The sequence below is a fragment of the Dreissena polymorpha genome, chromosome 11 (genome assembly GCF_020536995.1).
Source record: "Dreissena polymorpha isolate Duluth1 chromosome 11, UMN_Dpol_1.0, whole genome shotgun sequence".
In the NCBI taxonomy this organism is placed as follows: Eukaryota; Metazoa; Mollusca; class Bivalvia; order Myida; family Dreissenidae; genus Dreissena; species Dreissena polymorpha.
In genome coordinates, this window is record NC_068365.1 from 63360816 (window position 1) to 63370768 (window position 9953).

The 9953-nt window shown below is 32.6% G+C and overlaps 1 long non-coding RNA gene across 1 annotated transcript; it reads left to right on the plus strand.

Annotated features, from left to right (window-relative positions):
• The first annotated feature begins 1165 nt into the window (after positions 1-1165).
• On the plus strand, positions 1166-3771 carry LOC127851718 (uncharacterized). The gene is made up of 3 exons (XR_008035907.1): positions 1166-1303; positions 3009-3169; positions 3708-3771. It is a non-coding gene; the product is annotated as an uncharacterized LOC127851718 (long non-coding RNA).
• The last annotated feature ends 6182 nt before the right edge of the window (positions 3772-9953 follow it).

The following is a 9953-nucleotide window of genomic DNA, read 5'->3' on the forward strand; positions in this document are numbered from 1 at the left end:
CAAAAGAAATCTATTGCATTCTGGACTCGCCTTACAGAATACACGGAATCGTCTGAAACGTTAAAACTGTCTTCCAAGATATATCACTTACTCTTAGACCTACACTCCAAAAAGTTATTAAAGTCCCCATTGGATGGAAAACATAAAAACAATACTATGTTACCATGGCTATTCAGGAGTCTGGTATAGCCAATCATTAATAATGGCAAATGGCTTATTAAATCATTGGCAATAAAACTGGATATTTATATCCAAAACTGGATGGCTGATATAGACAGAACTCTTGACACAAATACATACAAAATTATAAAACAAACTTTTACGCAAGGAAGTTACATAAAGGTATTACCTCATATACTTGCACAAAACTTGATTGCCTTCTTTACTAGGAATCACACACTACTTATTGAAACTGGAAGATGGCAAAACATACAAGTTCATGACAGAAAATGTTCATTTTCTGAGGAATTAGGTGATGAATTCCACTACCTATTTAAATGCTCTATATTTATAACAGAAAGATCAAAATATACTAACAGACAATACTATATAAATCCAAATACAATAAAATTGTACTCACTTGCATCAAGCGAGAACAATAAATGCCTAAAAAAAGTTTATTTTGCAATAAAAATTAAATCATTAAATACTTTAGACGAAATAAATAAATTAAACAGCACTTGAAATTCCTAAATTTCGTTTTGATAGGGGTTTTCAAATAAATATGCAAATGTGTAAATAAACAATTACCCAAATTTATTTAGGGCTAACAGGTTCCCCACGTGCAGTCTTACAATATACTAAGACAACACAATAGGGAAATAAACCCAATACAAAACAAAATATAAAACAAACAAAACCAATACCATCCTGCCTAAATCTCCAACCTCCTGGCAGATCATGTTGATTCGACCAACCTTGCTATCCCCAGACCAGAGTGAATACTTTTGCTGGTCTGGTAAATAGTAGGGTTGTCAGCAAGTCCCATATCCTGAAAGTTAAATTAAAACAAATCTTTATCAAATGAAATAATGTTCAGTCATGCTCTAACACAACTGCAAATAAATCCGAGACATGAAATTTTTAACTTATAGTTATGTTATCAATATCAGGGATGTATAATAGAGGGATCCGTAACTCGATTTTTAGCCGAATATGCTGTCGTGCAGTTTTCGCGCATGCGCACTCGTCTAAAGCTGAAAACGAAAATGGTGGATCAGACGACTTTTGTTAGGTTAAACAATCATCATAATCACCGTTATTAAACGATCATCGAGACCAAATACACATGGTACAATGACAGGTATGTTTTCAAAATCAGTTACGCATGTATATTTATGTTAGATTATGATGATAAAGTCATAAAATCAGGTTGCAAATAATAGCCTTCGGTAGAGGATAGATTTCAAAATGGCGGAAATGTATGTTAGACAAGCCGACATGTACCAATTTATTTGAATCATCAGGTTTATATTAGATTATAATGATTATTAAACTTTATATTAACCGATGGGCAATGTATCGTTTTGTGTCGTGGACATATTTGAAAGGCATATACGATATTAATTATGTTAGTTTTCTCGATTTGAATTTTGGGGAAAATGGCGGAAATGTATGTTAAACAAGCCGACATGTACCAATTTATTTGAATCGTCAGGTTTATATTAGATTATACTGATTATGAAACTTTATATAAACCGATGGGCAATGTATCGTATTGGGTCGTGGACATATTTGAAAGACATATACGATATTAATTATGTTAGTTTTCTGGATTTGAATTTGGGGGAAAATGGCGGAAAAGTATGTTAAACAAGCCGACATGTACCAATTTATTTGAATCATCAGGTTTATATTAGATTATAATGATTATTAAACTTTATATAAACCGATGGGCAATGTATCGTATTGTGTCGTGGACATATTTGAAAGGCATATACGGTATTAATTATGTTAGTTTTCTGGATTTGAATTTGGGGGAAATGGCGGAAATGTATGTTAAACAAGCCGACATGTACCAATTTATTTGAATCGTCAGGTTTATATTATATTATACTGATTATGAAACTTTATATTAACCGATGGGCAATGTATCGTATTGCGTCGTGGACATATTTGAAAGGCATACACGATATTAATTATGTTAGTTTTCTGGATTTGAATTTGGGGGAAAATGGCGGAAAAGTATGTTAAACAAGCCGACATGTACCAATTTATTTGAATCATCAGGTTTATATTAGATTATACTGATTATTAAACTTTATATAAACCGATGGATAACGTATCGAATTGTGTCGTGGACATATTTGAAAAGCATATATAAAATTAATTCTGTTTTTTTTTAATTGGAATTTGGGGGAAAATGGCAGAATTGTAGGTGAAACAAGGAGTTAATGGCATATTTTCTTGAAGCATCAAGTGTATTTAAACATCTTAAAAATATAAATGGAAGCTGCAAATTTACTAAACTCATGTTACTGAATTGTTTTTCAAAACATTTGTGTGTTTCTACCCTTTGCTTTTAATGCTATTTAAGTTGGAATGGCGGATTTTTTTTATCCAATTGCACATTTTACAATAAAATAAAAAGATGTTTACATCTATTTAAACTCCATTTACTACTAGTTTATTCTTTTCGAGTTATATTTATGGATAGTTTGTAAACGCTTTCATAAGGTAGATGATGTTTTGGAATATTTTAAACCCAAACCATACCGTCTGCAATAGGTCACAACAGAGATATGTGAACCCTTTAGTATCCAAATTTATGAGACATATTGGCAATCAATTTTATATCTTGACAGTTCATGCGTATCAATGTATACCAATGATCATGTGATCAATTTAAAAATAAAAAAATATGTTAGTTGTTCCTGTACGGATATTGCTTACATGCCAGGAATGTCACGTTATAATGTGCTTACTGATAAATGGCAGTTGCATACTTGCTAATTTTGTTTACGTTGTAGTTTCTGCTCTGATAAAATTTATGTTACCTTACATTTCAGGTTGATGTTCACCTAACCATGCAAGTATAACTTTGCAAAGACATCTTCATTGTTGACTACTTGAAGAATATTCAAAATGCCAGCACGAAGGAAGACAAGAGTCGGCCAAAGAAAGAAATACGCTTCTGTTCAGAAGAAATCCAAAGTGTTTAAGATTAAAGGTATGTCTAACATTTTCTAATTTCTGTATGTATTATATATCAAGGGTTTAGTGCAAGACTTTAGTAATTCTTTATCTTTTTGGAAGTTGATATATCATATCAACTTCTTATGTCAGCGCTTAACATTACTGCATAAACCCAACAACAATAATATCATTCCACCAGCAATATAGTTATGGCATTCAAGTAAATCGCTTTAAAAACGCATATTAAGATAAAATTGAACAACATGTGGTTTGATCTACAGGGTTTCGGCGTGGGACCAAGCCCCCCCCCCCTCCCCTTTAACATCCACCACCCCCACTACTTAATACTTCAGGATGTTTGTATTTATAAATATTTATATTTTGTAATTGTTTCATTTAAAAGAGACTTTTTGTGTCTGGTTTTAGTGACTGACCCACTTATAAACGTCCCTTTTAGAAAATGCAACATCTTGGGCAATAATTAGAAACAATACGGTCACCAATTTTCACATTGATTGATTTTGATACTGTTTTAAGTATAACTACATTGTGTATGTTTTATCTTCTTACAGACGCTGTCGCAGCAGAATCTGATGCATTCTTTGCAAAGCCACTGTAAAAAAATAAATAAATAAAATGAAACTTAACGTAAGAAAAATATGTGTCGCATTCTGACAAAACTGGACAAAATGCATGTGCGAAAAGTGTCGTCCCAGATTAGCCTGTGCAGTCCGCACAGGCTAATCCGGGATGACACTTTTGGCCTGAACTGAACTTAACCTTATTTTTCGCTAAGAAGAGACATCATTTAAACGAAAAATTTCATAAAAGCGGAAAGTGTCTGCGGACTGACAGGCTAATCTGGGACGCACATGCACTGTGCCCAGTTTTCTCCTAACACAACACATAATATATCTGCATGTTAACAAATGTGTAAATATGCACAATCTTATCAGACGTTTTACATGCCTTTCGTATAATATGACAGAATGTACTGATTTTATCAACATAGTTCTACCCCGTTACTAAAGGAGTAAGGCATATTTTATGATATTTTTACTTGATATGCCGTTTTCTGGTACTTCATTAACAAAGAAGGAAACTAATCGTTGATATCTGTTGTTGTTTTTAATAAAAAGAAGTGCCTTAAGATTGTTAGATCACTTTTCGTTTATATATTTATCTTTTTTTTTACTGTATTGCCCTAAATCTGGAGGAGTGCAGCTTTAATGTACATATTAATATTATATAAATTTAACTTTCCAATAATTGTCTTTCAGGCTACACAGATCACCAAAGGATAGTTGGGTTGCTTCAAGATGAAGTTAAAATTAAGAGTGACCTCGTTTATGACAGACATACTGGTGAACTCATAGGATTTGTGAATCTTGGCTCAATCAATAACAATTTGAACGATCTAAAAAAATGAATGTGACAGTTTAGCGAAATATGTGTTGGTTGTGATGGTACGTGGTATATCGTCAAATTTGAAATTCCCACACGCTCATTTTGCAACTAATGGAGTAACTTCCGACCAGTTATTTTGCATGTTATGGGAAGCAGTTGAGGTATGTGAAGTGGATGTTGGTCTTAAAGTGCTCTTCATTACAAGTGATGGGGCAGCACCAAACAGGCGTTTTATTCGTCTTCATTGAGGCGGAAATGGCACTGTGTACAAAAGTAATAATGTATTTTCCCATGAACCTAGAGAGATATTCTTTATCAGTGATGTACCCCACCTCATAAAAACTACAAGAAATAGCTTTTCGAATTTATATTCTCATCGCAATAGTCGCAAAATGTGGAAAGACGGTCATGATATATCATGGATGCAGATTATCAACCTGTATAAGGACCATTGTTGTGGCCTTTACAGACTTTGTCCAAAACTGACACAAGAACACATCGATTTTACTTCGTTTGGTGCAATGAAAGTTAAACTAGCGACTCAAGTCCTTTCATCTACTGTTGCCCATGCTTTAGAGCTAAATTATGATGATCGTGTGACAGAATCTGTCAAATTTATTAGACACATGGATAAATTTTTCGATTGTCTAAATACCAGGCATCTTGGTGAAACCAATCGGACTCGCAATGAAAATTTGAGAGAATACAGAGATGTTAATGACAGTAGATTGCTATATTTGAAACAAGAGTTTCTAGAATACTTTGAAGATTGGAAAAGAAGTGTGGAAAATAGACGGGGAACATTCACTAAAGGTCAGATAAATGGAATGATGCTCAGCTTCCAAACATTAGACGGGTTTTACATCACCGTGAATTCCGTGATAGATTGTGTCGAGTTTTTTTTAAATCAAGGAATGGAATTTGTTTTGACTGAAAAATTTAATCAAGACACAATCGAACAACACTTTGGAATACATCGAGCTAGTTTGGGCAGCAATACAAATCCACGGTTGTATGACTTTAACAATTCGATGGTTAAAATCCGTACTGCAGGAAGCCAAGCAATAGAACCGTTTCGTGGAAATACGAAGCGAAGAATAGAACTTGCTCCATTAGATGACTTACCACTTCGGAAAAGAGTAAAACATATGAAATAGAAGGCCAACTTAACTGCTTGCAAAACTTTTATTTGAATGTAAAGTAAAGGGGAATGCTATTGTATTGTTGTTCTGAAATAAATATATAGATAAAATGACATTTGGAAATACAACTTGAAAACTACATCATTACTTCCTACAATCAATTTATTTAATATTGATGATAGTTATATGATAATGATAGGTTGTGTTTAATAGAAAAAGCATTTTTTATTAATTTCGGATAAAGACTTTTTATGTTGTGTACTATGTGTACTAATTTATCACTATTACATCATGTACAGCAGCATACCCTCAGATTTATCAGTATAAAGAAGTTTATGAACATTTAAAGAAAAAAAAAATCAAAATAATTAACAAATTCTGAAGCAAATAAAGTTTATTCAATCTTAAATAACTTGTTAACAGCACTTTTTATAGCAACCATACAATAAGATCTTGTTTGCAGTTACTCTCTACATGTATATGTAACTAGATATAAATGAAATTATAATAATAAAATTTGTAAATTCTTTCAAGGGATAGCAAAATGTCTAAACAATTTAATTTACATAAAAAATGTATGTTAGTAAATATAATTTCACTTCATTTAGTATTTATATCAAAAATTATATTTAAGAGTTCTATACTCATCTGATGGTGTGCAGCTTTGAGAACAGTATATTTCAATTTTGATTTAACTAATATTATTGAGAACTTGTTCTGGTTTCCACAATATTTGTCTTACATGTTTCTTTCGGTAAAACAAATATATGACACGTGGATTTATATTGTTTAGTTAAGAACAGATGTTAGTGATAGCAGTAGCTTGTTCTTTCATACTGGATATCATCAAGTAGGCTTTTTCAAGTATTGCCAAAGTCATTCTAATTATCAGAGTTTGTTTTGTCATGAAGCACTTTTCTCAATGATTTGGCAGCATCTTTTTTGTCCCCTATGAGTTGTCTACGTTTAAGTTTTGCCACTGCAGGACCACGAACATTCAAAAATATTGTAATACATGGTTCAATAACATGTTGGGATATTTTATCATTTAGAAGTTTTTCTGAGTAGAACTTGACCATATGATCTTTCATGATAATTTCTTTAGCACTAATGAAGGAGTCCTTGCTGATTTCACATTCATTCACATTTCTTCTGAGACAAATTTCACATTCCCGCATGAATAAGAAGAAATCATCACTCGGGACTACAAGTCCGCCACGACTAATGGTTGTTGTCCAACATGAATATTTATCTATGAAAGTCTTTTCTGAGTCATTACAGTTTTTTATTAGACTGGTGATGGCTTCTGTGTCTCTTGCATGGGTCTTCTTCTTCAACTAGTACAATACATACACGCTTATATGAAGAATAACAGACTGTTCATTATAATTCAAAGGTGTTGTAATGCCTTTTTTATAAGGTATTTTGTACATAGATGCCCTATTTTCTATTAGATCTGTTAGCAACTGACGGTGTAAAACTACAATGAACTGTCTAGTTGGAATTGATCCCACAGCAACTTCACATATTTTTTATATTTGATCTATAGAATCCTCCATATACATAAGTTCATGGAATTTCTGTAAGATGTGATTCACTAGTACTACTTTCACTTGAAGCTGCCGAGTTGAAAACCTCATGATACCTAGGTTCAAGATAACTAGCTATTTGACTAAGAACATCTTCATTGTCTTGAATTTTTGTGATGATATCTATTATATTTCGTCCATTAACTGAGCGTTTCATGTTCCGAAACTTGTTATTACTTACATTCTCCAGAGATTGAGAGAAGACACATGAGAATGTGTTTGAAAACTGTGTACTGTTAAGATTGAAAGGTTCAGCTTTCTCTGTGTTAGTGTTCCCTTTTCGATATGCAGATACTGAAATGTAATAAAAAATTGTATATAAATTTTGTAAATAGGGGATATGAAAAACGGAACTGATATGTTTCTCACTTTAACCGATATAAGTGAATATTAATGAGATATGTATTGAAAATGCTTCAAGCTATATTGTATTCTGGAGTGAAATAAGTTTTGAGTTTTGTATTGTGACAAACTGTATTTTCAGCTTGACTTTGATATTAATACGTTTTCGCAAAATTCGATAGACATTGAATTGATGTAAAATTCTAATATGGATATTAAATTGATGTGAAGTATTTGCTCTTTATTATTCCTTATTAGTCTGAATACCACCAGGAAACTTGGTTATTTTTAGTACTGGTAAAAAGTGACTTCGAGAAAAGAGGCATAAACTGCACGTGTTATAAAAAGAAAATGGCATATACATATGCCAGACAGTATGGCAGTGATTGAATTTTAACTTTAATTCAAGATAAGCAATTTCAGATGGAAGTTGTGACTTGGTAATTATACAATGTATGCCTCTTTAATTGTGACTCCAGTACTGGTTGACTCAATGACGCCGACTGACTTTTATTTTGATACCAGCACTGGTTGACCTTATGAAGCAGACTAGGCCGTTAGGACAATAGTTTTTGGTATGGTCTTACCTTTTATATTCTGCTTCCCATGCTTTGTGCGAAGATGGCCACGCATCCCAAAAATCGAAGCACAAGACCTGTCACACTCATCACATTGATACAATTTTTTCTTAGGTGTCTCTGTATCATTTTTCTCTGTATTCCTACTAGATTTGATAGATTTAGATTTTGGTTCCTGTTCCACCTCAAAGTCACTATCACTAAAATCGTATTCACTTGCTGTAAAATCACCTAATATCTTATCAAGATTCTCAATATCTGAGAAATTAACAAAATCATCTTTACTGTATGCCATAATGAACAAAACTGAGATTGTACATAAAATCATATGTAAATTATGATAAAGGGTACATTAGCAAGATAATTGTTATTGTTTGATTTTTAATTGCAATACCGAAAATGGAAACAACGTGAAAACAGTCAACGTAGGAACAATTTAAAGGACGCATGCTAATTATCATGATTAAACCATTTTCTAAATTTGTTGCAAAGATCTATTGTGATTGTACTTGTTTGTCAAATAAAGGGACTCATCAAAGGTCGATATGTGAAAAAGTTGTTTATGGGTGTTGGATGTGTGACAAATTTCGTTTGAGAATATTCTTGTACCGATTGAATGATGGAGGCTAAAGACTTGTTATTACAGTAGACCGCATGTGTATGTTTTGTGTAAGTCAATATAATTAATCTTTTAAACATTGTAATTGATATTATTTAAATATAAACAATTTATTTTAATAAACGTCTATTTGAGAATAGTTTTTAGCAACTGATTGGAAATTACAGATACAGTATCTGACGCGGTTGAGAACACAGAAAAAATCGGTATCGCGATTTCCGTATTATTTTTTCATCTGTTTTCTAATTAAATTACTTAATATAAATTATAAATCTCCAAGCTTTTCGAACGATGATTACTTCTTAAATATTTAATTAAAAGCGGTTATTATTTGGTGATCTAAAATTGAATATCGCTTCTCGCAGCCGCTTAAATCGACCGCGGCTGCCAGTAAAACTTTTGATTTTAACTCGACGCAATAACTTGGATAGTTCAAATAAATAATCGACCATAACACAGAAAAAACCTCAATCTATAAGCTCTCTTATGAATGTTACTTGTCAAATTTCTGACTAAAAATGACAATGAAATAATATAATTTACATTGAAGTTGACGATATTTTTACCCGAAACTCCGTCGCAGTTGGAAGACAAAAAGTAATTACTTTGTGTTTAACTCGTCATATCTTTTTTGATATGTTATGCATTGACATATAAATTAGATATTTAGAAAGAGCGACATTTCAGCTTTCTAAAATGGGTAACATGTTAAATATTGAATGATAAATGACGTGACAATCGGGATTTAAATTACCATGGTCAAATATCATCTCGATTAACACCGTTAAGCTATTACGCGTTGTCGATAAAATCAATAATTATCGGCTTTTCTGACTGGATCATCAGCCACGACAGCATATTTTCGCCGTTATTGGATTTATGCACGGAGTTGCGGATCCCTCTATTATACATCCCTGTCAATATGTACCCCATGTAAATATTGTTTTCTTCTGTATAGTGTATATATCATTATATGAACAATTATCAGGGCTCGACACTAACGGTGGTCCGTTGACCCGGGGTCAGTAAAAAATCGGGAGGACCAGTGAAACTAGAAATTTGGTTGATCCGTCGGACCAGTTAAAAATCCTGGCCAGCTTATTGTCAAATACTGGTGGAAAGCCGTTTTCATCAATAAAAC